At 41.0% G+C, this 26,489-nt stretch overlaps 2 long non-coding RNA genes across 3 annotated transcripts in view; both read right to left on the bottom strand.

Annotated features, from left to right (window-relative positions):
* LOC309643727 overlaps positions 1-26,489 on the bottom strand; it is a 464,905-nt gene that overhangs the window by 267,961 nt on the left and 170,455 nt on the right. The window lies entirely within an intron of this gene.
* The window catches only part of LOC309643749, a 37,483-nt gene continuing 14,685 nt past the window's right edge, over positions 3,692-26,489 (bottom strand). The window contains exons 2-4 of one of the 2 annotated variants that reach the window (XR_014254050.1): positions 24,507-24,623; positions 7,173-9,285; positions 3,692-5,253 (exon numbers count right to left, since the gene is read on the bottom strand). This is a non-coding gene — a long non-coding RNA (uncharacterized lncRNA). Of the gene's footprint in view, positions 9,286-24,506; positions 24,624-26,489 lie in introns of both variants that reach the window. The other variant, XR_014254051.1, reaches the window with a different exon arrangement.

Here is a 26,489-nt window from a genome sequence, read left to right as displayed (position 1 = left end):
TTCCGAACAAGTAGATTTCATTTGTATTTCAATTTATCTTTTCATAAGCTTGGGAGAAAAATTCAGGAGATTGGGAAATTTGTTTGCTAGTTTATTCCTTTTACTTCTCCTCCCCAGCCACTTGGAAATAATTCCTGTGAACAAAGGAACTTCACTAGAAGACTCCTTAATGGTGTAGAGAAGAAAGAAGGTCAGAAGGTGATGGTCAGTGGAAACAAGACCAGAGCCAGGCGGATCCAAAGCCCACCACCACCACAACCCCGTAACCTCAGGACCACGACCCCGTAACCTCAAGACCATGACCCAGACCTCAGGCTGCTCGCTGCCTCCTGCCAGGGCTACACGCATCTCCTGAGGAGTCTCAGAATCCCATTTGCACTTCAGTGTGAATCAGATGGCTTCCCTCATCCATCCCCGAGCGTGGTTTCACCAGAGACAGTGGTACCTAAGTAAAGCGTGTTCCCAACTCCAGGAAGAGGCTTAGGAAGGTTGACACAGAGAGGCAGGGGCTGCACTTCCCAACTCTGGACTGCGGGTTAAGCAAGGCTGTGGCCAGGGTGGCATCTGAGAAGCGAGGGGCCTGGGGTAGGGAATCTGGACCCTCAGGGATAAAAGGGGGAGCCAATGGGAAGACAGAAGCAAAGGAGTCTGGAAAGAACATGGGCTGCAGTAGCAGCCTCTCTTAGCAGGGGAAAGGCAGGGCAACCTCGGTCCCCACAGAGGGGCAAGAGCAGAGCTCTGGGGAAACGGGCAACAGGACTGCCCCCTGGGCAGGGTTGTCTCTTTGCAGGGCCAGGATGGAGATCAAAATCCATGCTTTCCAGAGCCCATTCACCCAGCCCAGTTGACTCCACCCTCTTTTCCTTGACCTTGCCAATTTGGGGAACCTCATCATTGGTGTCTTCTCCATTAGTGGGTATTAAAAGTCCTGTAATCAGTCCAAATCTCATCCTTGGAATCAACAACTTTTTGGTTTGGTGCTTCAACAGATGAAAGGGGTGGCAGATGGGGGTGGTGTGAGAAGAGGAAAGATAAGAGAATGCAAAAAGGCTGTCAGTGAATGGAAGTGAAAAAAAGAAATTGATGTTTGTATGGGCAAATTCTCACCTACTGGCAATTCAATGGGGAAAAAAAAGAAAAGAAAAAGATTATCTGAGTAAAGGACGACATCAACACTTACTTGACTAAATCCAACCAAAAATAGAAATCTTATTGAGGGTTAAAGGGAAATAAATTGAAACGTGTGGACTCTAAGATTAATTTGGTACTATGTTTAGACTTGTTTTAGCATTCTAGATTTAAACTATACTCTATAAAAACTTTACACTTAAAAAAATCAAGTTTAGCTTCTAAAGAGAATTATGCATTTCTTTGGAAAGTTGAAAATAAATTCCTTAGCATTATTTTGTCTTTGCAAAGTGGGATATTTTTCCCCCTTTTGGAGCTCCGCATTGTATTTAGTGAAGCACAGATTTGAACAATTTTATTCAGGTCTGAAAGAATAGAGGCACCACGAAAAAACAAAATCCTCATGTCCCAGTTTGGTATGAATGCCAGAAGATGAAAATTCTTGAGAGGGCCGTCATTAAACCCCTAGTGAATGCTAACATTACATCCTTCTTCCAAAGCCTGTGAGGATAGAATGAGTCAGGGAAGGAAGGGCATTTAAATGAGTGATAGAAGGAATCAAAATTACTGATTAAGAAAGGCTCAGTAATTGAGGGGCAAATGAGTTCTCAGAAACATATAGCCAGGAACCAGTGGTCAATGAGTCGTTTCTTATATTCCTGTTTACTTGGGCAAAGTATGGCACTTGGATCCTGGGTTTGGCTAGTGCAAAGTTTTAAAAGCAAACATATTTTCCATTTTAGACTTACATTCATCTTAAAACTTTTTTTCTTTAGTAATACATTGTATGCCTCTATTCTATTCTGGTAATACGTTTTAATCTTTTTATATCAGCATCTTTAGTCTTAAACTACTGTGCACCTTTTTGGACTGCAATTGAAACATGATTACTAATTTACAGAATCCTTGAAAGAAAATGTTAGTGAAGTTCCAGAGCTGGGAAAGAGGTATTTTAGCACACTAGAAGTGTTTTCAGGTCAATTTATAATTTTTGGAAAAATTTCTCCAGATTTTTAATTCATCAAGCATTGAACATAAATGGTGGCTCATTAAATGTATGTGTTGATTGAAAAACATTTTTTATAAAGCCATGATATGTTTGGTGTTTTTTCAACTCTTTTTCAACACAGTGATGATATATCTATCTCTTTGCATCTCTCTTATCCTAGAATGTTATCCTGGTTTCATTGTTATGTTGTTACCGCTGTGATAAGGAAGGGATACCAACCCTAGATTGTGTTCTCTGATTGTTCTACATGTGGTTTTGGTCAGGACAGGGCACCTTAAACTACAATAACAAATGACCCCTAATCTCTGTGGTTTGACACAACAGGTTTCTTTCTTTCTCATTCTGCATTTCCAGTATAGGTCAGTAGGGATGCGTAGCTCATTGTAATCACCCAGCAACCCAGACTAACAAAGACTCCATCTCAACACCTGCTTTGGGTCAAATTATGCACTGGTGCTTAAAGCTTTTCCCAGGAATTAACATATATCACTAGCATGCATGTTTCATGAGCCAAAGCAAGTCATATGAACACCTAACTTCAAAAGGGCAGGAAAAGGAAATCTTTCCATTTACCTAAAAGGAAAACAAGATCATTTGTCTACAGTCTTAATATCTATCCCTCTTATCTCCCCAACTAGATGAGACTTTTCTGAAGGTCAGAGATCAAGTCATATTTCACTTGAAATTTGTGTAGTCCAGTGCTTCGTAGGATACATATTGTTCGTTAATTATTGAAATTTGAATAAAAATCATGTTAATTTTGAAGATCAAAGCACTGCAGTCTCCATATCAATCATTATATATTTCTAAAGTGCCTACTATGTGCAATAAGAGCTATAATTTACCAAGCCCCTAACATGTAGTGGATACTACACTAGTTGCTTTACACGTATTTTCTCTAATCTAGAACACAACTCTAGAATGGAATTTTTCTTCCTCCAGTTTAAGACACTGCATTACTGAGAGATTAACTCACTTGCCCAAACACACTCAAGAGGGTGGTAAAGGCAGAGTAAGAACCCATGTGTGTCAAACGTCTACTGCCCTGGGTTCCCCTGGTGGTGCAGTGGTTAAGAATCCGCCTGCCAGTTCAGGGGACACGGGTTCGATCCCTGGTCCGGGAAGATACCACATGCCGTGGAGCAACTAAGCCCGTGCGCCACAACTACTGAAGCCCGTGTGTCTAGAGCCGGAGAAAAGCCACCGCAATGAGAAGCCCACGCACTGCGACGAAGATTGGCTGCTGCTCGCTGCAACTAGAGAAAGCCTGCACACAGCAATGAAAACCCAATGCAGCCAAAAATAAATAAATTAAATAAATAAATTTATTTTAAAAAAACACACAACACATCTACAGCCCTGCTGGAGAAACAAATAACAATATATTGCCACATAAGACATTTGTCATCTGAGTGATTTAGACAATAAGTTGTGTGTAATTCAGAGAAGAAGACTCTTGCAGTGTGGTGGGGTGATGCGGGTTGATCCTTGAAAGATGGGCAGAGACCAGAGAAGCAGATACCACAGAGGCATCAGGCTCGGGGGTAGACACGGAAAGTCACTGTTTCAGAACCCAGGTCTTATATCCAGCTCACTGAGTGCACCTAGCAGGCTCTCAGAGGAAAGGAGAACGCCAGCTTTTTTCTGTGCCTGGTCAGATATCTCCAGTCTGGATGCCGTGTGTCCCACCTTCTCTGACGGGAGCCGGAGCCACGGGCAGCACCGGGGAAACCCCGTTTGGATGTTGAGGTTTGTGGAGACTTCACCTGCCTGTGAAATAAACACTGCCTGTGAACTAAACGCCACCTGCTTTAGCGGGGGAGCTCAGGGGAAAACACTCTGCACGCCAGCACCATTTCTGACCTTCGGCCGTTGCAGAGAAAGCCTGAGGACATAGGACACCACAACCAAGAAGACAAAGCAAATTCTCTCCCTTGCAATGGTTTCCCTTCTAATGAGCAGCGCCTCCTGGTTCACGATGGATGAGGCAGGAGGGGCTGCAGCAGTAAGCTGGAGCTGTGGGTGGGAGAGACCCGTTTTTGCCCTGCAAAGTCATTACCAGGAGTTGGTCTCAGTACAACACCCCGTTTACACAGACCCATCCAAGGCTCCGGAGTCAATGCCCTTGCATCTAATTTGCATGACAATGGAAAGTTATTGATAAAATGGTCATCATCAAGTTTTCCCTTGAGAGTGTCTTAGTTTGCGGCCAATTGAAACTAGGTGCTCAGATTTGGCACCAACCTGGATCCTCCAAATAGCTTTGTGCTTCTAGGCTGCGTTCTCACCAGGGGAGAAAACCGCTGGCAGGAAAAGCGAAGGGTATCGTGAGTCCAGGGCCGTCCAGAGGCTGCCCTTTGAAGCCAGTTCCCACCACCACCTCCCTAGATGTGTCTCTGCCCCACTGGTCTCCTTTCATGTTGGTTCAAGTCTCAAAGAAAAGAAAATGTGACTTTCAAATATAGTTATGAAGAAAATGCAAGCTCATTAAGAAAAAGGAGAGAGTGGGGAAACTGGTGACACTTACAGTCACCTGATCGCTCCCAGTTACTCAGGTTTAATTGTTTGGAGGGAAAGAAAGCAATTTAGAGAAAAAAAGAAAAAGAAAAAGGACAAAGCAAGCACTTGGCCATTCTTTGTTTTAGCAAGAAATTCCTTTATTTTTTACTTATTTATTTGTTTTGATGCAGCTCCTATTTTTTTTTGAATTTTATATATTTTTTATACAACAGGTTCTTATTAGTTATCTATTTTATACATATTAGTGTATATATGTCAATCCCAATCTCCCAGTTCATCCCACCACCACCACCCCACATGCTTTCCCCCCTTGGTGTCCATACATTTGTTCTCTACATCTGTGTCTCTATTTCTGCCCTGCAGACCAGTTCATCTGTACCATTTTTCTAGATTCCACATATTATGTGTTAATATACGATATTTGTTTTTCTCTGTCTGACTTACTTCACTGTATGACAGTCTCTAGGTCCATCTGCATCTCTACAAATGACCCCATTTTGTTCCTTTTTATGGCTGACTAATATTCCATTGTGTATATGTACCACATCTTCTTTATCCATTCGTCTGTCAGTGGGCATTTAGGTTGCTTCCATGACCTGGCGATTGTAAACAGTGCTGCAATGAACATTGGGGTGGAGATTCCTTTATTTTGATGCAAACCAATTTCACTCGGATTGTACTTTTCAAAATTACAGGTGCTTTAAGCTCTCTGACGATGATTTTCAACCTGTCTGACATTCTGTTTACAACACATCCAGGGGAGCTTTGTCATAGCTGACCTGAAAACCCCAACTTTGCTAGAACATGTGCCTTTCCAACAGGGTTTTGTTACTCTAGGCACCAGAAAGTGTCACATCACACCTCCTCCATGAAGCCCGCTTCAGAGGCAGAACAGCAGGAGTACCTCCCCTCCTCCACCCCCAGTTCTTTCACATTCATCTCTTTCTCCCCAACATAAGGCTCCTTGAGGACAAGGACAGCACAGTTGTGTCCATGGTGGGCTCATCATCAGCCAGGCATAAGACCTTGTGTCAGGGCTGTTTTATAGATCTAAGGGGTGATGGTACACCATGGCTCTGAGAGAGGTTTAATTAAGCCCATCCACTCACCCCTCTTGCTGGACCAATCCTTGCAAAAGATTCCATTTTAACCAGAACCAATAAATGTCAAGCCCATCAATCACATCAAGATTTAAAAACATATCCCACCAAACTCAATACAGACCGCTGACAGTTATATGCATAAACAACTCAGTAGTGAAATTCCCTCCACCTATTCACCATCAAGCACTAGAATTGACTTCCAGAAATTCCTAAAAAAAGTTTTCCCTTAGCAGTTCACCCTCATTAACCTCACCTCCTCTCCCTTCCCTTTTTTCTCTAAGCCCCAAGCTACTTTGCATATTTTGGCATTATTCTTTGCTATTGTTCTCTAGTCATTTCATGGCATTAAGTGAGATGAGCCGTATTAAATGCTGTGTAAACCACAATGCGCTCTCTGAAGGCATGTGACTTTTATTATTGAGCCTTGAATTAAAAGAGTATGCCGTCTATTTCTTCATTATCTGCTGGCATTAAACAGTGCCCTCACAGAGCAGGATTACAGTAAAACACTCCTGTTCTAATTAGCCAGCCATGGAATCGAGGGAAAGCCAGCATACAAATGACCTAAGGGCTCCAGCAGCCCGACCTGGGGGTAAATTTGTTGATGTGGTTTGGAGAGAAGTCTCTGGAGTCTGCCAACCTGGGTACAAATTCTGGAGCTACCCCTTCCTGCTTATAAACTTAGACAAGCTAATTAATATTTGTAAACCTCAGTTTGCGCCTCTGTAAAATAGGAGCAATAACAATATCTACCTCATGGAAACTACTACCTAGGAATTTTATGAGGAACAGATGCACTAACCTCTCTCTGTAAAGCACTCAGTAAAGGACCCGGTAAACAGTAGGCACTCAGAAGTGAAATCACAACTCTTCCCATCAACATGAGAGAAAAATGTCACATGCTGCAGGTGTCCCAGTGGGTACTCTGGAAATTTTTATATCCCCAGTCACCTCGGCTGGAAGCTAAGGAAAATTATAAATATGCCTTTGGACCTCTGAGGCAAGCAGGAAATAAACCCCTATCTGCACATCTAAGGCAAGGTAAGTCTTTCATACTGCTCTCCAAACCAGGTATTAAGAACTCTGCCCTCATATGGCAAAATAGGTACAGAAGAAAGACCAGAACACTATCTGTTAAAATATTCATGAGGGCGTATCTCTGAGTAAAGGAATTATAGGAGTACTTGTCCAAATTCTAAACTGCAAGCAACAGAAACCTTCCCTGCCTCACTTAAGCGAAAAAGAATTTACTGCATGGGTATTGGGGAACCCGTGGGAGCGTTGGAGAATCTAGAGGACAGGCCTGGGAAACAGACAGACACAAGGGAAGGAAGCGCTCTGCCGCCAGGACCACAGCCAAGTCACCCCACAGGGTCCACAGGGTGAGAACCCTGCCACTTCTGCCACCTTACCCTAGAGGTCCCAGCGGGCACCGTGGCCACTGCCAACACTGGACAGACGCCGCACCCCATCACTGAGGGCTCTGGAGAACAGACGTGATGCTCTTGCCACCAGGATGAACTCCCCACTCTGCTTCTGTGTCCGTCCGTCCAGATTCAAACCAAAAGGGTACATGCCACGCCCTCGCTTGACTCCTGAAAAGACTCACACTTTGGGGAATCTTCCCAGAGCGGGAGCTTCAAAAGCTGGGCAGACAAAAGAATGGCAAATGTTTTCTACAATACAAGTGATTCTTAGGGTTCTTTTCCTCTCTATTTTCTACAATGTGTACCTACATATAGGCATTACTTTTGTACTCACACACCATAATAGATGTCCTTTGTTTTTCAAGTTACAGCTTCTATTTTTAAGATATTTTAAAGTCTTTCCATACATCATGCAAAACCCATGGAGTTCTTAAAGGATAAAGGAGAAATAGTCAAAGGAACAGCTGAGAGCCCAGTGCGTGGGGCACCAGGGGCGTATGTATATTTGGATTTTAAGATGTAGCGAGAACCAAATGATCAAGAGACCAAAATTGAAAAACTATGTTTGACACCTTTTTTCCTTCCCCTGCTCTGAGAGCAAGGGGATATCTAATTGCTTCTGTTTCCTCCAATAATAATCCCATAAATAACAAAAAGGCCTAGTGTGGCTCGATTCCCTCAGTATCAGATAACTATCTCGACTGTTTATGCAGTCGATGCATTAATTTTAGCTTGGGTTGGCTCTTTATTTCTTTGAAAGGGGCCTCGGACAAATCCTCTTTGAGCTTTGCATTGAGCTCGGCTTTGCAGCCAAAATAAATTAGTAAAGTCTAGAACTTTGTTTTCAGAGTTTGTCAAGTTCTTTCCAGTGAAATCTTTCCTCCTGTTCCAGATGTGGCGGTTTTCTTGATTTCAGCTTCTATTTTCCTGGCACATGAAAATGCCAACATCTCCTTCGGGAGACTTTGTGGAGAGCCAAAGGAAGGTGGACACAGCTCGTCTGCTCAGACACGATTCCGATGCGTGATTTAATACAGGTACTGCTTTGGCACCTCGGGCTGAATCATAATATAGATACATTAACTTCTCAGCATCCTTTCTTCTGATAACAGCCCTTCCGTAAACTTGGTTTATTTTATGTTCTGCATGGGCAGAGTGAGGCGAAGAATTGGGGCAAATTGGGAATTATTCTATTACAATCAAAATATCCAAATTATTGGACAAATGTTCATTTGAGGCTTGAGCTATTCAAGGAATGGTCTCAATTTTCCACTTCTCTGTGTGTAACACAGACAAAAGCACAGGCACAGCCAACGAGACCAGAACCAACTCAGCCAACCCCGAGTGATATGTTTTAGCTACAAAATTGGTTTGCGGTATGTAACAAGAGACAATCTTACTGCATCAAAATATGGCCACTATGTTCTTACATTAATATGATCAGTTAAACAAGAGTGTATAAATAAATTTGGATTTCTTTACACTCCCGTTAAAATTTCAGAGGCAATATTATCTTCCACTGGGACATACACAAAGTGTAACTTGAGAAGAAGTAAATTATTGAGCAAATGTCTTTGAAGTCTGGCTTTTTCCTGTTTAATATTCCATAGCTTTTAAATGTGGTTTATTGTACATGTATTTTATAAGTTTATATAAATATGTATATATAAATAGATACATATGTCTGTCTTTGACTTTCATAGATTTTTTTTTAATGAACTGTCCTTGCTTTGATATCCTAAATATACATTATTTTTATCATTGAGCTAGAATATTAGTTTTTATCTTCTTCGAGGTTTGAGGATTGTGTTTTGGAGAACACGACCTGCAAGCCTTTTAGGAGGTGCCATCGGTACCCTTTCTGACATTTTAATAAATAGGAGAATCAATGCTGCCCACCAAATTGTCTGAAGCCAACACTTACATCATCCAAAATGAGTGAGTCAGGCTTTAGTCTTTGAAACCATAACTTGACTGCCTTCTTTGTGCCTCAGTTTCTGTATCTGTACTATGAGGAGCATAGACTCAATTATTGCAAAGTTGTCTTTCAGTTACAAGCTTCTACCTTTGGAATTTCTCTGAGTTTTAGTTTCTTCTTCTGTGAAAGAAGCAAGATAATTCCACATATAAGTGATACCGTACAATATTTGTCTTTCTCTGGCTTATTTCACTTAGGATAATGCCCTCCAGCTTCATCCATGTTATTGCAAATGATAGGGTTTCCTTCTTTCTCAGGGCTGAATAATATTCCACTGCATATTTATACCACATCTTCTTTATTCATTCATCCATTGATGGATAAATACTGCATGGTGTCACTTACAGGTATAATCTTAAAAAAAAAGTTAAACTCATAGAAACAGAGAGTAGAAAAGTGGTTGCCAGGGCTCAGGGAAATAGAGAGAGGTTGGTACAGGGGTACAAACTTTCAGCTATAAGATGAATGAGGTCTGAGGATGTTTACTAATGTAAAACATGGTGACTATAGTTGGTGACACTGTATTATATAATTGAAAATTGCTAAAAGAGTAAAGCTTAACTGTTCTTACCAAAAAAAAAAAAAAAAAAAGACAAATATGTGAGGTGATGGATTTGTTAATTAACTAGATGGGGGGTATCATTTCACAATGAATACATTTATCAAATCACCACAATATATACTGTAAATATCATAGAATCTTGTCAATTATACTTCAACAAGGTTGAAATTAAAATAAATTAATTTTTTTAAAAAGTTAAAAGAAAAGAAAGCTGAACTATGTGGAGTTTTTTAGTTTCTTTTTAATTATTGTGAAGGTAACATACGCTTGTTTTTAAAACTCAAACGGCACAATATTTCATGAAACAAAATGGTAGTTTCCCTCCATTTCTCTTATTTTATCCACCTCTCCAACCCATGCCTTGGAGATAACCACTGTTCAAATTTCTTTGATCATTCCAGACATTTCTAGGCATATTGAAACATGTATATTGTACTTTAAAATGCAAACGGAATTATATAGTGCATTTCTGACATTTCTTTTTGAAATAAAATATGAGGAACGCCTTGCCTTGACAATACATAAAAGCACACCTCCTTTTTATCAGCTGTATAGTGTTCCATTTAATGGTTGCATAATTTATTTAACACATCTTCTATTGAAAATATTTAAGTTGTTGCTCTGGTACAAATATCTGTGTCCTCCCCAAATTCGTATGTTGAAAACCTAATGCCCAAGGTGATGGTATGAGGAACTGGGGTCTTTTGGAGGTGATTAGGTCATAAGGGAGCTCTCATGAATGAGATTAATGCTCTTTTACCAAAAAAAAAAAAAAAAAAAAGTCCTCAGAGAGCTAGCTAGCATAGTGCCTTCTGACATGTGAGGATACAATGAGAAGTCTGTGACCCAGAAGGGGGCCCTCACTTGACCAAGCTGGCACCCTGATCTCGGACTTCCAGATTCTAGAACTATGAGTTTATAAGCCACCCAGTCTGTGGTATTTGTTATAGCAGCCTAAACGGACTAAAAGAATAGTTTATCTATTTTTTACTTGAAATAGATGATTTTTTTTTCATTTTTAATTTTTTTAATTTATGCTTTTATTTATTTTTAAATTAATTTTATTGGCATACAGTTGATTTACAATGTTGTATTAATTTCTGCTGTACAGCAAATTGAATCAGTTATACATATACATATATCCACTCTTTTTTAGATTCTATTCCCATATAAGTCATTACAGAGTATTGAGTAAAGTTCCCTGTGCTATACAGTAGGTTCTTATTAGTTATCTATTTTATATATACTAGTGTGTATATGTCAATTCCAATCTCCCAGTTTATCCCTCCCCCACCCCCACCCCTTTCCCTCTTGGTATCCATAAGTGTGCTTTCTACTTGAAATAGATGATTTCTAAGATTCCTTTCAGTGTTAAGATTCTATAGTCACACACCTATTGATAGGTTTCCTGCATTTCCTACATTCACTCAACAAATATTTATGAGGACATATCATGTGGCAGGAACTACTTTTCACGACTCCAAATGAATGAATTATGAACAAGTGATTTGAACATGCTGTGTTCAGTGCATTTCCCATATGCAAGCAGCCTCAAGTTCCAATGGATGCCTTCTTAGCATAGCCAGAACGGGAAACAATGAATAAGAAGGAGTACCCAGAAGTCACAACTACCCTTGGTCTACCCTGGATGGGTGGGCAAGTATTATTTTCTTGAAGAAATTTGCAGAGGATCTTCTATAATCTTCCATCTGATGTCTAAACATCTAAATTTGTTCCACCCAAAAACTCCAAAATCTTAATTTTTGCCACTGGGCCTACTTGCTGAAAAGTAAATTCTACAAGGTGGTGCTATTTGTTTTCAAAGAGCTTGTCTTTTAGATTATTTATTTTATTCTTCTCAACACACCAGTAGTAGGTGATATTGCCATTGAGATATTATCATTAATTGCCATTGGGATATTATCATTAATAAGAATAAGATATTCTTAATTCTTAACTCAAATTATTAAGGAGAGTGAGACATATCTATTACAGATTTGTTGCTTCCTATGTAGCAGTACCAAGTGCTTTACAAACATTTTCTCTAGTCCTTAGAACTCTCCTGTAAGATCGATAACAATGTTCCCATTGAACAGAGTAGGAGAAGTAGGGAAGTAGTCCTCCAGTATTCCTCCACAGACCATTTTCCCCTCCCTAAGTTGCACCAGTGTCACTTGGAGTATGCCAGACACAAGCTTTCTGTAAAACCCTAGCTAGAGATTTAAAAAAGGAAACCAGAGGGCTGTAGATAAGGGAGAGAACTCAGAAAAGATCCCTGGTTAGAGTAATATTAAATATACTTTGAAAAGTATTAAACCATCAACAACTACCCCCATCCAACCTCAAGCCTCTGTAACACCCTTGGGTTGAGATATTCTCATCGTTGCTTCAGTTTGTGATTTGAAATCTTGGTCTTCAGGTGGCTGGTTTTCCGTGTAGCTTTGTTTTACATTCATTGAGCAACTCTGCTATAGGAAGTGAAGATTTTCCCCCTACCAACCCAATTATACAACAGCATTGCACACTCTGCTGTAAAAGCATCTCCCTACGTGCCAGTCAACACTTAATTATCCGCATGAGGATTATCTGTGTCAGAATTGTCTCCTGCTAATTTTTAATCCCCAAGTGAATTTCTCTTGCTGCCCAGGGTGGCCTTTCCTGCCAGCCATGAGTGTCTGTCCAGAAAGTGACGCTGATATTGACAATAACTTGCATAGGATCTAATTAAAGGATGTGAATCTGCTGCCAAAATATTTGAAATATTAAAAACATGATACCTCCTGAGGCCAAACAACAGATGATTTGGGGATTATCTGTTGCGTTGGATTTTCGGCACTACCACGCCCTCCCTCTGGCATGTAGAATTGAACACTGGCTGCCCAACATGCTTTCAATGACTGTTTTTAGAGTGAAACTATTGATGAGCAAGACTGTTGTCATAGCACATGTCAAACTTGGTAATTATCATATTGTCTTACAAGTTCTACAGCTGCTCTTCTACAGTTCACTTGTCTTTAGAACTTGGGAAATAATTGCTTTCAGTCAGGAGTTTACAAGAGCAAAACCAACTATTTGGGTCCAAATGATTAGATACTCTGCATTTTCTAGGTAATCAAATCATGACTCGAAGGGAATTTTAGGTCTTCTAAAGCCATACCCAGCTACTCTTTTATGAGCTCATTATGTAATGACTGGAACCAGATCCTTCAAGGCTAAATTGCTCCAACCCCCTCCATAAGAGAATGTTCTGGTAAAGACAAAAATCGTCTGTACAGTGTCAGCCCAAATTCTCCAGATTGGGGCCCTTGCTTTTTCTACAGGCAAAAAAAACATAAATTGTTCTAGCTCAAGAAGAAATTCTCAGGTACTCAAGAGTGCTAAATACCTCATAGATCCATCGTGCAAAGACATGCCTTGCAATAGCGCCAGGGCTTCTTAACAAAAGAGAGAGGTTTTGGTCCTTGTGAAAGAAGCACATAACCCACAGCAACCAGGAAACGCCAGGTTTCATTGATATCTCTTATGCAATCTTTAGGCCAAATACAAAGTTTGTACTCTGCTCCGTAGTGTTCAGGTTAACTTGAAATTGCTTTTTCTCTTAAAATGTTGAGTTAAATTGATGCCCTCAGGGGATTCACAGCATTTATCTTATAGTTTCCCATACCACCTAGTGAACAACATCATTTACCACCTAGGGGTCTGAAGACCCGAAGTTATGAAACACAGCTCTTTAAAAAAAACTCTTTTCTAATGATGCAGTTTCAGATATCAATTTAGGCAGCAAGGGGGATATTGCTAGGCCTCAAGATGCACACTGACCCGGGTGCCAGCATTTTGATTTCCTGGTTCTTGGCTGTAAGAGAGGCAAGATTTCTGATTGTTCCTTTCACTGAAGACTGTCCAGGGGACCACAAGTATCCAGGATGTATTTGGACCTGATCTGAGGGTCAGAAGACATCTCTAAACCAAAGTGGTTTCACATCATCTGATCTGTCTCAAGCAGAGAATTTTGGAGTATTGAGTTGTCCTAAAAATTATTTAATTCATCCCTTCTTCTTATAGATATAACCTAAGCCCCAGAGAAGTGATAGCTGCCCAAGGCAATAGCATTAACCTGTGGCAGAACTAGGACCAGACCCACACTTTGTATTAACTCAAGGGAAAAAGAAAATGGGTGAAACCCTGATTCTGACTCTCTGGTAGGTGGTAGTCCAGGATCGTCAGACTTTTCTTATTTGTCTGCTCCTTGTGGTAGAGTCGGGCCAGAACCTGTATCCCCTGGCCTATCTGCCAACCCAACCAAGCATCATAAGACTAGGGTTCAAAACATTCAGACAAATGAGTGGCAGGCGATTCCTAGCAGTGACCCCAGAATTGCCCCCATTTCTCCAAGTCCTTACTGCAGATGGTTGTTTACAGATTAAATATGATTTTTAGGTCACCTAAACCTCAGTGGAGTTCCTTCCAAGTGTTTTACTTGTCATATATAATACCATTGTCTGCTCAAACCTTTCTTTCTTTTCCTGTTCCTCTAGAAGACTTAACTGGACCCATGGATCCAGCAAATGTTCGGTGTCTTCCCCAGGCAAATGTCTCCCAGAGATCTACATCCAGACCAAATCCCCACATGTGCTCCTAGAATCACATTTCTAAGTACTACCTGAATGTCTCCCTTGAACTTTGAACATGACGCATCTCCATCCTGGCTCTCCTACTCAAGTCAGCTCCTTCTCCTGACTTGCTCTTTCTCTAAATAACTATTCCATCACCTACCCAGGACAAAGAAAACCAAGGTCTTGTCACGTCCAGTTTTTGACACCAGCAGTCAGCATTCTGCCTGGCACATACTAGGTACTCAATAAATATTTGTTAACTAAATGAACACATACAATTATATGCGCACACACATGCACACTAGTTGATGAGAAAATTTTAAAGATGTAATAGAAGAAGGAATTAAAGATACTTGGAAGTTTTAACAACCAATCCATCATTTTAATTGAATACCTAATACTCAATATTAAGCATCTCCTATGCATCTAGGAGATGGTCAGATCTACAGGAACTGAAGGAGCAGGGTAAGATGTGATCTCTGCATCTAAGAATCTAGTTGGGGAGAGAAAACTATACACTTGAAACAACCCTGATCTGTACAAACCATCATGTGCCAAAGGGCTAAGTCTTGTGGTACAGAAACCCCATATGGGAACAGTAAGTGTTCATAAACTATAGAAGAAGATTTCATGGGTGATGTGAGAATTTGGAGAATGGACGGGTTAAGACTGAGAAGAATGAAGTAGGAAGGTTTTCCCAAAAAGGAACTATGGAGAAAAGCAGGATTCAAAAGGCATACAGGCATGGGCGACATGTGGGGAGAGGTTTCCAGAAGTGAAGAAACCAGCTAAATAAGTCCATCTCAGCTCTAAGTCACCCTGTTGGCAGTATGATAGGATAAACCTCCTTGAACAAGATAACCAGCCTGTTTGGAGGACATTTGGGGAAATCTGATCATCTCTATAACAAGTAAATATATAATGGCTTCTTTATTTTTTAAAAAAAAAGTGTGCCTAGCTAAACCCTCATCATAATCCCTCACTATAAAACTCTGTAAAATCCTTCTATAAAGAAAAAATATAGACTGTAGACATCTTGGTTCCTGCAGCTAATACTAGGCATTGTAGGCATTTTGGGGTGTGCATGATGTTTTGGGATAACCTGAAAATATTGCCTTAATGTGTCAAGTGTCATCATGGGGACTTGAATGTTAGAGCATCAAAAAGGGGTGATTTTACTCTAAAAATTAATTTTATACCATTTGCAAAAATGCAAAAAAAAAGCAAAAAGGGTTTCTGTTGTTTCTATTGTCCCTAACATCAAACATAATAAAGTAAACCAAACTGCTGATATTCTTAATAAACTTGCAAGAAGGATTTATTTTCTCTTGGAAGTATAAAAAATGGAATGTAAGTGGGCTTCCCTGGTGGCGCAGTGGTTGAGAATCTGCCTGCCAATGCAGGGGATGCGGGTTCGAGCCCTGGTCTGGGAAGATCCCACATGCCGCGGAGCAACTAGGCCCGTGAGCCACAAATGCTGAGCCTGCGTATCTGGAGCCTGTGCTCCGCAACAAGAGAAGCCGCGATAGTGAGAGGCCCGCGCACCGCGATGAAGAGTGGCCCCAGCTTGCCACAACTAGAGAAAGCCCTCACACAGAAACGAAGACCCAACACAGCCAAAAATAAATAAATAAATAAATAAAAATTAAAAAAAAAAAAAAAGGAATGTAAGTTACATGGATCAGTGGGAAGAGGTTATGATGTGATTGGTTCAATTGCGTGTTTCCCTTGTGTGTATTTTTCCACATCACATTTAATTGAGGGAGAACGTTGACATTAAAAACAATTATTCTTCCAGTTTCCCCATTTGTTATTTTGAAACATTTTATGTTTTCCCCAGCCACTCCCTCTTTGTCTTAGCCGTCAGGGCTTCCATTCAATTGGTTCAGTCCCTGAACGAAGCCCAGCCCATCTGGGCTGGATTAGTTACGATGCATGTTTGGGTGCTGAACTATACCTAGTGGCTTAGACAAGAGAGAAGTTTGTCTCATTTCATGGTTGACTCGGCATCATCACAGTGTTGAAAACTCAGGGACCCTCTCTCTTGCAGTTCTGCCATCCCCAGGTGTCAACACTGACACAGTGCCATCATCCTTTCAGTAGGACATGGAGTGACTTACTGTCATTAGGTGCTCTAGGTGCTCACAGAAGCAATGGAGTTCTAGCCTGGGCTCACGTGATGTGGCGAGGTGGCTTGTTAGATGGTGGAAAGAGGTGTGAGGAGAGAAGCCATGCCCCTTCCTTATAATATGATTAAGAAATGACACACATCATTTCTGTGCATATCCAATTGGTCATGATGTCACACTTAGCTGCAAGGGAGGCTGGGAAATATAGGATTTAGCTGGATGGCCATGTTTCCCCTAAAAATCTTACCATCATGGAATTTGATGATCAGGGGAAATGACTTTCTTAGAAGACATGGAGAGATTATTTTCCTAAATATCTAATTATATACTTCTCTGTTTAGGGTGGACAAATATATATTATCACAAGATAAAATAAAATAAAGCTGAAAAGGAAAACAATGAGTCAAAAGGAAAATGTGGTTTCAAAATGTCATTAATATACCCCAAAGACTTACCAAACCATGCTCTTTCCTAGGGAGAAAGCTTGAGTCTGGCATTCAGGGAGCCCCGGGGAAGTGAGGGCTTGAAAGAGATGGTTGTTTTCTGGGGTGTAGAGTTGAGGGCAAGGAGAAAAATGACTAATGGAAGAGGGGCCTTCTGTGAAAAAGGGCATGGCTGATGGACTCAGGGGTCTGATACCCAGGATATTCAGGAGTCTGGTATCCAGGTTAAGTTTTCCTTTCTTGTTTTGTAACTCCTTTGAGGCATCTTCAGTACATGAGGAATGAAAGGTGCAAGATGTTTATGTTTTTGAGGCAATAAATGGAAATAATTATTAGTGGGGCAGTTATGACCGGGGACAAGGCTCCGAGCCACAAGCAGTGGCTCCAATGGAACGATGGCATGCAATAGCCGGGAGAATGTAACACCCTTTGGAAAAGCCTAGAATTATTTGGGAGAGAACTTTTTTCAAGTTATGCAGGATGGAAGACTGGGATTTTGTTACTTATATATAAAGTAACAGAAGATGGAGTTGGGGGTAAGTCATACTACATAAAACACAGTGACCACTATTATACACTTATATACACTTACTAGACATAGACCACATACTTGGCGTCACCCCCGGGCAGTGCTGCCCATCTTTTTCTCTCTCTCTCATCACCCTGTGCTCTGATTGCTTTATGCTCTGGTGAGAGCTGAGACTGATCTAAAGCCACAGAAGCCTCCTCTTCTGAAATCCATATACAGTGGATGCTGCAGCGTCCCATCTAGGTATCCTTCACCGGGAGCTACATCCATCCCCCAGCTGCCCTCTTCCGTGGAGAATTGTGGATGAATTGGAGCCATCTCCCCTGGGAGGTATTCCTTCTCCACGCCAGCCACCAGTACATGACTGGCATAGCAGTGCCAAATACCAGGCCCCTTGCCTCAAGATAGAACCTATTATGTGGGGCAATTCATCCTCCAGAGCTGCCCATGGGATCAGCCTGAAGATAGTCTCCAGCTGAGATCCTATCCTTGCTTTATTCTCTTCTTCTGGTCTTTCTTGCTTCACACTCCTTCTCCTAAGAACATTTTCCCACTAAAATCACTTGCCCAAGAATCTCCGCCACACATTCTGCTTCTGGGGAACCCGTGTTAAGACACGTAGAATATGGGACACAGCAGGAAGAGAAGGGATTCTGGGCAGGGTCTGGAGGGGAGATGCAGGAGAAACCATGAAGCTTGTAAGTAAGTGGCAGGTGATAAGGGAAAGTCAGGGCCCAGATAGGGATGAGGAGGGCTGGCACTAGGGCTGCAAGACAGTGGGTGCAGTGAGCGGAGAAGGAAGGCACATATGAAGCTGGCAGCGAGAGGCACCACGTCAGCAAAGCTATTTCCTCTGCGACCAGGACCTCCTCTGGGGACACACCCTGCCCAGAGCCGGTAGGTGTTGTGTTCTTAGCTCCCAGCAGAACCAGACATTTCAGGGACTATTCCTGCTTGAACTTGCCCATTCTGTCATGGTAAGAGGAGGCCTCCAGCTGATCTATTTGTTAATCCCCTGGATTAAGCTCACATAAAGAGTGAAAACACCACTAGGGGAGAATTCCTACAGCTTCCTGCTGGCAAACAAGATTTGCCTGCAGCTAATGGGCATGCCCAGCTCTGACAGCTACTATAAACCCTGGGTAGGGTTTGGAAGAAAAGGTGAGGGGGAGCAAAAAGAGAAAGGAGAAAGACCATGAGAAGGGAGTGGAGAGGGGAAAGGCAGAGGATATGGCAGCAAGAGAGGGGTCTCTCCCTTCTACAGCACGTTCTGGATTGCATTTTCTGCACCGAAGATGGAAGGAGACTGTTTTTTGGTCTTGATCTTTTAGCACCATTGGCAGAGGATACAGAGGAAATTCTAAGCCCTCTTGGTACTATTTTGGGCAGAAGTGGTTTAAGGAAGAAGGGGGTGTCTTCTTGCCATCTCTTTACTTCTTGGGTAATTATTCTCCATGCCCTTGAGATATAAAGAAAAAAATGGGGAAAAATAATCACTTTTCTTAAGTTAAAACTCTAGTCAGGAGTCATCCATGGTTTTGGTATACATTAATGTATCTCTCCATGAGCTTTTGAAAATGATCTCAAACTCAGGACGGAAATGCTGAGGGAGGTTTGCATCAAGTGCCTTACTGTTTGGAGGTGAGAGAACGTTAGTGACTTTTGGAAACTGCTGGAGCTTTAGTATGCTTTATTGAAAGTTCAAACCAGGTAAAATGCATTAGGTGGTTAGGATTCATTTAACAACTATTTATTGAGCACCTCCTATGAATCAGGTATTGTGCTGGGTGCTAGCAGCATGGAAGTATGTGACCCCATCCCCAATAGTTAGAAGCCAGAGATCTAGACCAAACTTTCCATTTTCTAGACAAAGAAAGGTTATCCAAATAATTGTGACTTTGGGAAAGACTTTGTCAAACTGAGACTTTAATCAAGAACATCGACATCTTTCTAAGTTATATTCAGACCAATCTCACTTACTGGTCTTTTCTTCCCTGCTTATGTGATGGGTAGTGGGTGAATATAGACTCTCAGGTCAGCCTGGCTCTAATACTGTTTGCTTGAGCTTGCACAATGTATTTGTTTCTCTAAGCCTGGGTTACCAATCTTTTTTAAAAAATTAATTTCCATTTTCTTTTATTTATTGAAGTATAGCTGATTTACAATATTATATTAGTTTCGGGTGTACGGCATAGTGATTTGGTATTTTTGTAAATTATCCTCTATTATAGCTTGTTACAAGATAATGGCTACAATTCCCTTTGCTGTATCCTTGTTGCTTATCTATTTTACATATAGTAGTTTGTATGTGTTAATCCCATACACCTAGTTGGTCCCTCCCTACATCCCTCTCCCCTTTGGTAACCACAAGTTTATTTCTATATCTGTAAGTCTGTTTCTATTTTGCCTATACATTCATTTGTATTATTTTTTAGACTCCACATATAAGTGATATCATATAGTATTTGTCTTTGTCTGACTCACTTCGCTAAGCATAATATTCTCCAGGTCCATCCATGTTGCTGCAAATGGCAGAATTTCATTCTTTTTATGGCTGAGTAATATTCCATTATATATATCACACCTTCTTAATCCATTCATCTGTCGATGGGCACTTGGGTTGTTTCCATATCTTGGCTATTGTAAATAGTGCATGTATCTTTTTGAATTAATGTTTTTGTTTTTTCCAGATATATATATACCCAGGAATGGAATTGCTGGATCATGTAGTAGTTCTATCTTCAGTTTTTTGAGGAACCTCCGTACTGTCTTCCATAGTGGCTGCACCAATCTACATTCCCACTAACAGTGTACAAGGGTTTCCTTTTCTCCACACCCTCTCCAACGTTTGTTACTTGTAGACTTTTTGATGATAGCCATACTGACAGGTGTGAGGTGGTATCTCATTTTTGTTATGATTTGCATTTCTCTAATAATTAGCAATGTTGAGCATATTTCATGTGCCTGTTAGCCATCTGTATGTCTACATTGGAAGAATGTCTATTCAGGTCTTCTGCCCATTTTAAAAACGAAATTAAAAAATAACATGTCTGTATCCATTGGAGTACTTTTTTTCAAGTAATGTAAACTAGCTATGGTTGATTTAGGCAGGAAGGAATTTATTGCAAGAATAAGAGAGAGCTCAAGGGGAAGGCTTCTCTGTTGCTCAACTACAGGAACAGCATCTATATTGTATTTTATGTTTCTAAAAACATCAGAGACTGGAGAACCAGACTCAGAACTGGCAGAAAGAAGGAGGTCTAGGCAATAGCCAGACCACAGCCAAAATGATCCTCCAAAGTTAGTTGGTGGGGACTTTCATCACTGGAGCTGCTGACATGCAATTGTGGAGTTCATCCACCACTACTACTAGCCTTGGACATTGGCTGCCACAGTAAACACTGCAGCCCCTGCAGCCCCTGGGATCTGAATGCTGAAGCCACCTATGCCGTCATTATCTGAGAAACAAATTCTCTACTTTCCTGCCTTTTGTATCCCTAGCTACCAATTTAAAGTCTGAGGCAGGTACCTATCTTGGGCTGAGGGTAGGTCATGTGCCCACACCCCAGCTACAAGGATGTCTGGAACAACAAGTATCTGAACATTTTTTGGCTTCTGTACCAGGAAATTCCATCGAAATTCATATTATTGAGAATTTCTCAAACACTGAAAATGAGTTCAAAGCCTGAATTACTCTCCAAATAAAACTCACATGGAACCACTACCGTATAAAGTTGGTGTAAGGATTGAATAAGATAATATAGAGAGAGTGTCTAGCTCAATAAGGGCTCAATTTATGTTCATTTTCATCATCACCGTCATCACTATATTATTGTAAGAGTCAGGTCATCTGCTCTTCATATCATACCAGTTGTTCATAATGCCCGTAGCTGAGAAGGGTGAAATAAGGACTTAAAATGATTTTATTTCAAAGAATGGAAAAAATATAGGGAAAATTAAGGAAATGAGGAGTGATGCCAGAAGGGATAAAGGTGAAGAGACTGATAGACAGGAATAAGGAAAAGAAATGGGCACTAATTACAGAATTACTGATTCCTGGAAACAAATGAATTATCCAGGAAAAAGAACATAAACAGGACTTGACATGGAGACCTAGCAGCAAGGAAGAGTCGTGTTATTCAGAGCTCTGGACCTTAGGTGCGACCTCCCTCAGCCAAGGGGCCCAGGCTGAAAGAGCACAACAATTCAAGCCAAACGAAAAGGCTCAGAAAGAAATGTTCTTGGTCTTTTTATAAATAAACGCTTATAGCTTGCGTCCATTTGGCGGTGGTGGTGATGGGGATATGTGTGTGTATGTGAGTTAATTCTGTTGTGTTTTAAATTTATAGAGAAGAATTGAGATTTGGATTTTAAGGGAATTTTGATTTTTGTTTTGGCAGCTCCCCTTTCTTCTTCTCCCACTGAAACATACACAGACACACACATCACAGTTGGAAATGGCTGTTAACAGTGCCTCCCAGGGTATTCCCATTGGTCGCATCAGGGCTTAGCTGACTTCTGATACCTGGTAGAGGATCCTAGTTAAAACAGCAATTAATAATGATAATTATTCTAGGACAATAATTCCCAATCCTTGTAAATATAAGTGAAAATATGAGAACCCCTCTGGCAGTGGGTAAGCATTGCTTGTGTGTTCATCAGCTCCTTTTCTGTTCGGAAATTGGCCCCTCGCTCTCTCCATGGGACTCTGGTAGGGCTGTAAACCAAGGGACTCCACCTCTCCTCCCCTTACAGGGGTCAGCATATAATTTATGCTGACCAATCAGATTACCATCTCCACCTTAACTCTTGTGGTCAGTCCAGAGAGAGATTCATGAAGTAGAGCTAGACAATCACAATTCTGTTTGGGAGTTTGATATGGATATTGGGATAAAGTCTCCCTTGAGTTCACAAGCCTTCAGGACCATGTAATCATGTGGAAAGGACCCTCTCATCACCCTACCGACAAAGCATACCTGAGAATGAAGCCAAGCAAAGGCAAACAGAGCTCAGCATATCTCTGAGTTACCTGAACCAGTAAATTTTCTTTTTGGCTTTAGCTAGTTTGAGTTGGGATTTTATTACTGGCAACTGGTAGAGTTCCATATCAACCCCCCTCCAAAATCATTCTAGGCTCCTATGTGATATGAATTGAACTTTTAGCATGGTTTGAGAAAACCTATAATGATAAAATGACTATGATCTCAGTAAAGTTCTTAAAATAGTTTTGGTGCTATTAATCATAAAAGCATCTACAGATATTCCTTTTGAAATGACAATCTATGTGTGAGACATGTTATTAATTCAGACTCTAGAGAATTCTTACACAACAAGCGGATTAATGGATCCCTAGCAATAATAATTTTGGCTCCCCCATCCAAGGCTGAGAATCACTGTTTCAAGCTCTTAGACTTTCAATACAATACTGCAGAAAAAGCAATTCTAAGTTTCACCATATTTGAAAGAGTTCTAAACCCTTTGTCCACTTTTGAAGAAAATACCATCAAAGAACCCTTTGATAAGCTTTCGTACCCAAAGAAACAGTTTGGTCTGAAGGTTCCAAAAACACAAGGCCACCGTCCATGAGGACACAAGATCCACCTGTGAGCCGTGAGAAATCAGGAACTTGCCTGGGAACCACACTAGGGTCACCACTCACCGTTGGAAGTGATATTCGCCCTGAGAAGGATGCTCAGTAATGCAATGGCATGCAGGTCATACTCCCAAGGCAAAAAGTGGTCTTTAGGTTTGAATGTAGTGCCAGGAGCCATTAGTGATATATTTGACATTCTATCAGAAAATTCCACCAAAGCTCCCTTTTCTGTTAAAAGCTACTCAGAAAAAGAATGGTGGAAACCCCAACAATAAAAGCAACCATTTACCAGAAAGACCAATGCAGTCCTTCAAAAAGCTGACGGGATGGTATGAAACTCACTAGCTGTTCAATTTCCTTTTTGACCTGTTTTTAAAGTTACAACAATTTTCAAAGCTATTTATATAGCTGAGGATCTCTATAAAAATTTCTACACATTTTCAATTTAACAAAGAACAGACTGCTAGACCATGCTGGGGTCAAGAGAGACTGGGAACGTGGTGAGGGAAACCCATTATATCCTACTTCAATTTAGCTATCAGAAACGGGAGTTCCACTGCACTGGGAAAACATCGATCCCTCAAGCAAAAACCTTAGCAGAAAAGTACGGGGCAATAGAGGTAGGTCCGAGCCCTGTAGCAACTGGATCAAGTGTTACCTGGGCCTTTGGCATCTGAGTGACCCAGTAGAACTAAGATGATTGGAAATGGTTCATTTCAGGCAATTGTAGCATCGCTCAAGTCTGGCCCCTTTTCTACCTCCTGGTAGTGCCTTGTGGCAATCTCTGACTTGAGGTACCGTTCCTGTTGTGGGATCAAGTGTTCGGATTTTAAAAACTAAAGTTTGATGTGGATGAACAACTGCCTATAAAACGCATTAAGCTCTTTCCCTGTAATGTATTTAGTTTCACACTGACTGCCAGCATTACCTCTGAATGGATTACAGCAGGGGGTTGCCATTGTCCCACTAAACCACACGGGTTAAATAATACCTTGGTGTCTAGAGCTGCTTCAGGACCATTTCATACGGGCTAATACATGAAATGAATACCCAGCTTTTCTGCAAGTGATTTGGTTGGGTTAAAAAGAAGGACACGTTGAATTGGTTTACAGCGCGAGATCATTTACGGCACTATTTAGATTGTACCTTTGCCTACAGTAACATTTGCACCTGCATTTTGCCATTCTCAGCAGCGGGGCATAATCACACACTTACTGCTGGAAGGCATTTGGTGCTTGGAGTCTATTTACTTAACAACCCTGGGAATACGACTCCACTCCCGGGTCAGCCACTTAAATTTGGCTTCGTGTTTAGATAATGACATTGTGCTCTTGTCCAAGCCTGGGGAAATGCTATAGATAAGCTCCAACATTGCCTGCCCTGCTCCAAGTTGACTTGATTCTTTTTCAAGAGCACTTGCACCCTTTAAGCACGTTTCCAAAGTTATCCCCTCACGTAGGCAGGATAATCACCTCGTTTCATGAAGCACTTCTCAGGCCATAGACACTGGAATTGTTTGAGTCTGAGCCAGATGGAGCCAGAAGGAAGTTTTACAATGAAGCCTTTTCTCTTTGCCCCTTCGGTTGCACCTGTAACATAAACAGCCACGGAGAGGGAAGCACTTTTAAAGCCACTTAGCTGGGCGTCTGCTACCCTGGGTTTTGCTTCCATGTCTGCGTTGGTCTGACACTTGCCTTAGCAAGAGAGGCATTCTGGCACATGCTCGAGACCCTGGGCAAACTCACCTTGGGGCTAATTATACAACTGTAGATGCTTATTTTTAAAAGAGGTTTCAAGTGCAAGAGAGTGAAGAGGGTTCTTTTATTTCCTCTGTATTGTTGTTGCAATTAAAAAAAAAAGTTAGGACAGTATTAAAGCTTTGCTCATCTTTTTTTTTTTTTTTCCTTCCCTTGGCTTTTGAGTCTGAAAAGAATGCTGGAAGTCTTCGGAGGCCTGGTTGGAACAGAGAGTGTTAATTCTTCCATATCTAAGCCTCTTTGTCAAAATTCCCTTTGTCTCCTGCCCCAAGTCATTAAACACTAATCCCATCACTCTCCCTAATCCGCAGCACTGGAGCTGGAGTTCAGTTTCCGAAACTGTCTTTGTGGCTCTCCTAATAGCTCCTCTGGATTGCCGTCGGTTCAGGCGCATTTCGAGCGGCCCATTTCAGCTCCTTAATGAAGTGCCCTTAATGAATCTTTTCCTCCTTCATGCAGTGAGCACGGGCTTCAATTGGTTTAGTGTTAAGTAGGGGAAGATGCCGAGTCATCTCAGGGGCCTTTGCAAAATATGACTGTCAAAGGCAAAAGCCTAGGAAACAGGCCATTGAAAGTGACAGCCACTGAAGTGCTCATTTAATTACTAAGGATTTACAAAAGAAAATCTGCCCTTTGTAGCTAACAAAGGACAAGGAACTAAGAAGAGATAGTAAAGGGTTTTTCCAACAAATGATAAAAGAGGAAACATGGTTGAGTAAAGCCATAGGGCATGTAGAGGGACTCTTTCACGTTTGCTACACAAGCTTACCTTTCTCAACATTAGGTATGCCTGGAGATACTGAAATGGGCTTTTCTATCCTGCCAAGTGATGGAGGCCAGTGAGTGAATCTGATAAATTCTTCACGGACAAAAAGCCACTACAATCACAATCTACTCCACTAAATTTAAGACCAAGTATTGTTCAGGAAGCGTTGGTAACCCCGGGGTAACTTGGAAAACAACGATGGGGGGAAAAAAACAATGGAAAAAAAAATGTTTCCAAGCAGTTTTGTTTGCCTTTTTTTTCTACTTGAGTAATTGTTTACAGTCTTAACAGTTAAAGTTAGCTTGGCTCTCATATCCCTCCAACGCAGCAGATTTAAATGAAAACTCTGAATGGCCCTTGATCACTTTACATTTTCAAAATATGTTGACCCATTTCGTGGCTAGCTCAGCACTTGTTTCTCCTTTAGTAAGAATATTTATTACGTGATAAACCCTATATTATATATCTATATGATATAATCTATTTATTATATGATGAAATTATTCATATGATAAAACTTGTCAAATTAACAGGTGGTTTTGGTCTTGAAAATACCTATGTTTAAAATTCTGTAATATCTTGAACTATTGCTTTAGGTTAAGGAATATAAAGAAAAACAAGTTGATGGAGAAATAAATTCATCCTATTGGCCATCATTTATTTGGTACTAAAGGCATATTAATCCAGCTGACCACAATTAATATAACTGTGGCAGAATTCTTTGGTCATCGTGTCTGCAAGCTAGCAAGGTCAGGGCGTCAACTGACCCACAAAGCACCCACAGGTAATAGACACTCAGGAAAGACTTCTGAGCAGATTGATGAGTTAACTGATTAATTGGACCAAGCCGTCTAGTCTTATAGAGTAGACTGAGGGAAACTTCAAGTTTTTAGTAAATTATAAATGTCACCTAGACGCCATCATGAAATCAT

The sequence above is a fragment of the Balaenoptera physalus genome (assembly GCF_965194825.1).
Source record: "Balaenoptera physalus genome assembly, chromosome: 15".
In the NCBI taxonomy this organism is placed as follows: Eukaryota; Metazoa; Chordata; class Mammalia; order Artiodactyla; family Balaenopteridae; genus Balaenoptera; species Balaenoptera physalus.
The sequence above is the reverse complement of the archived record's forward strand: the minus strand, read 5'-3'. Positions and strand labels throughout refer to the sequence as shown.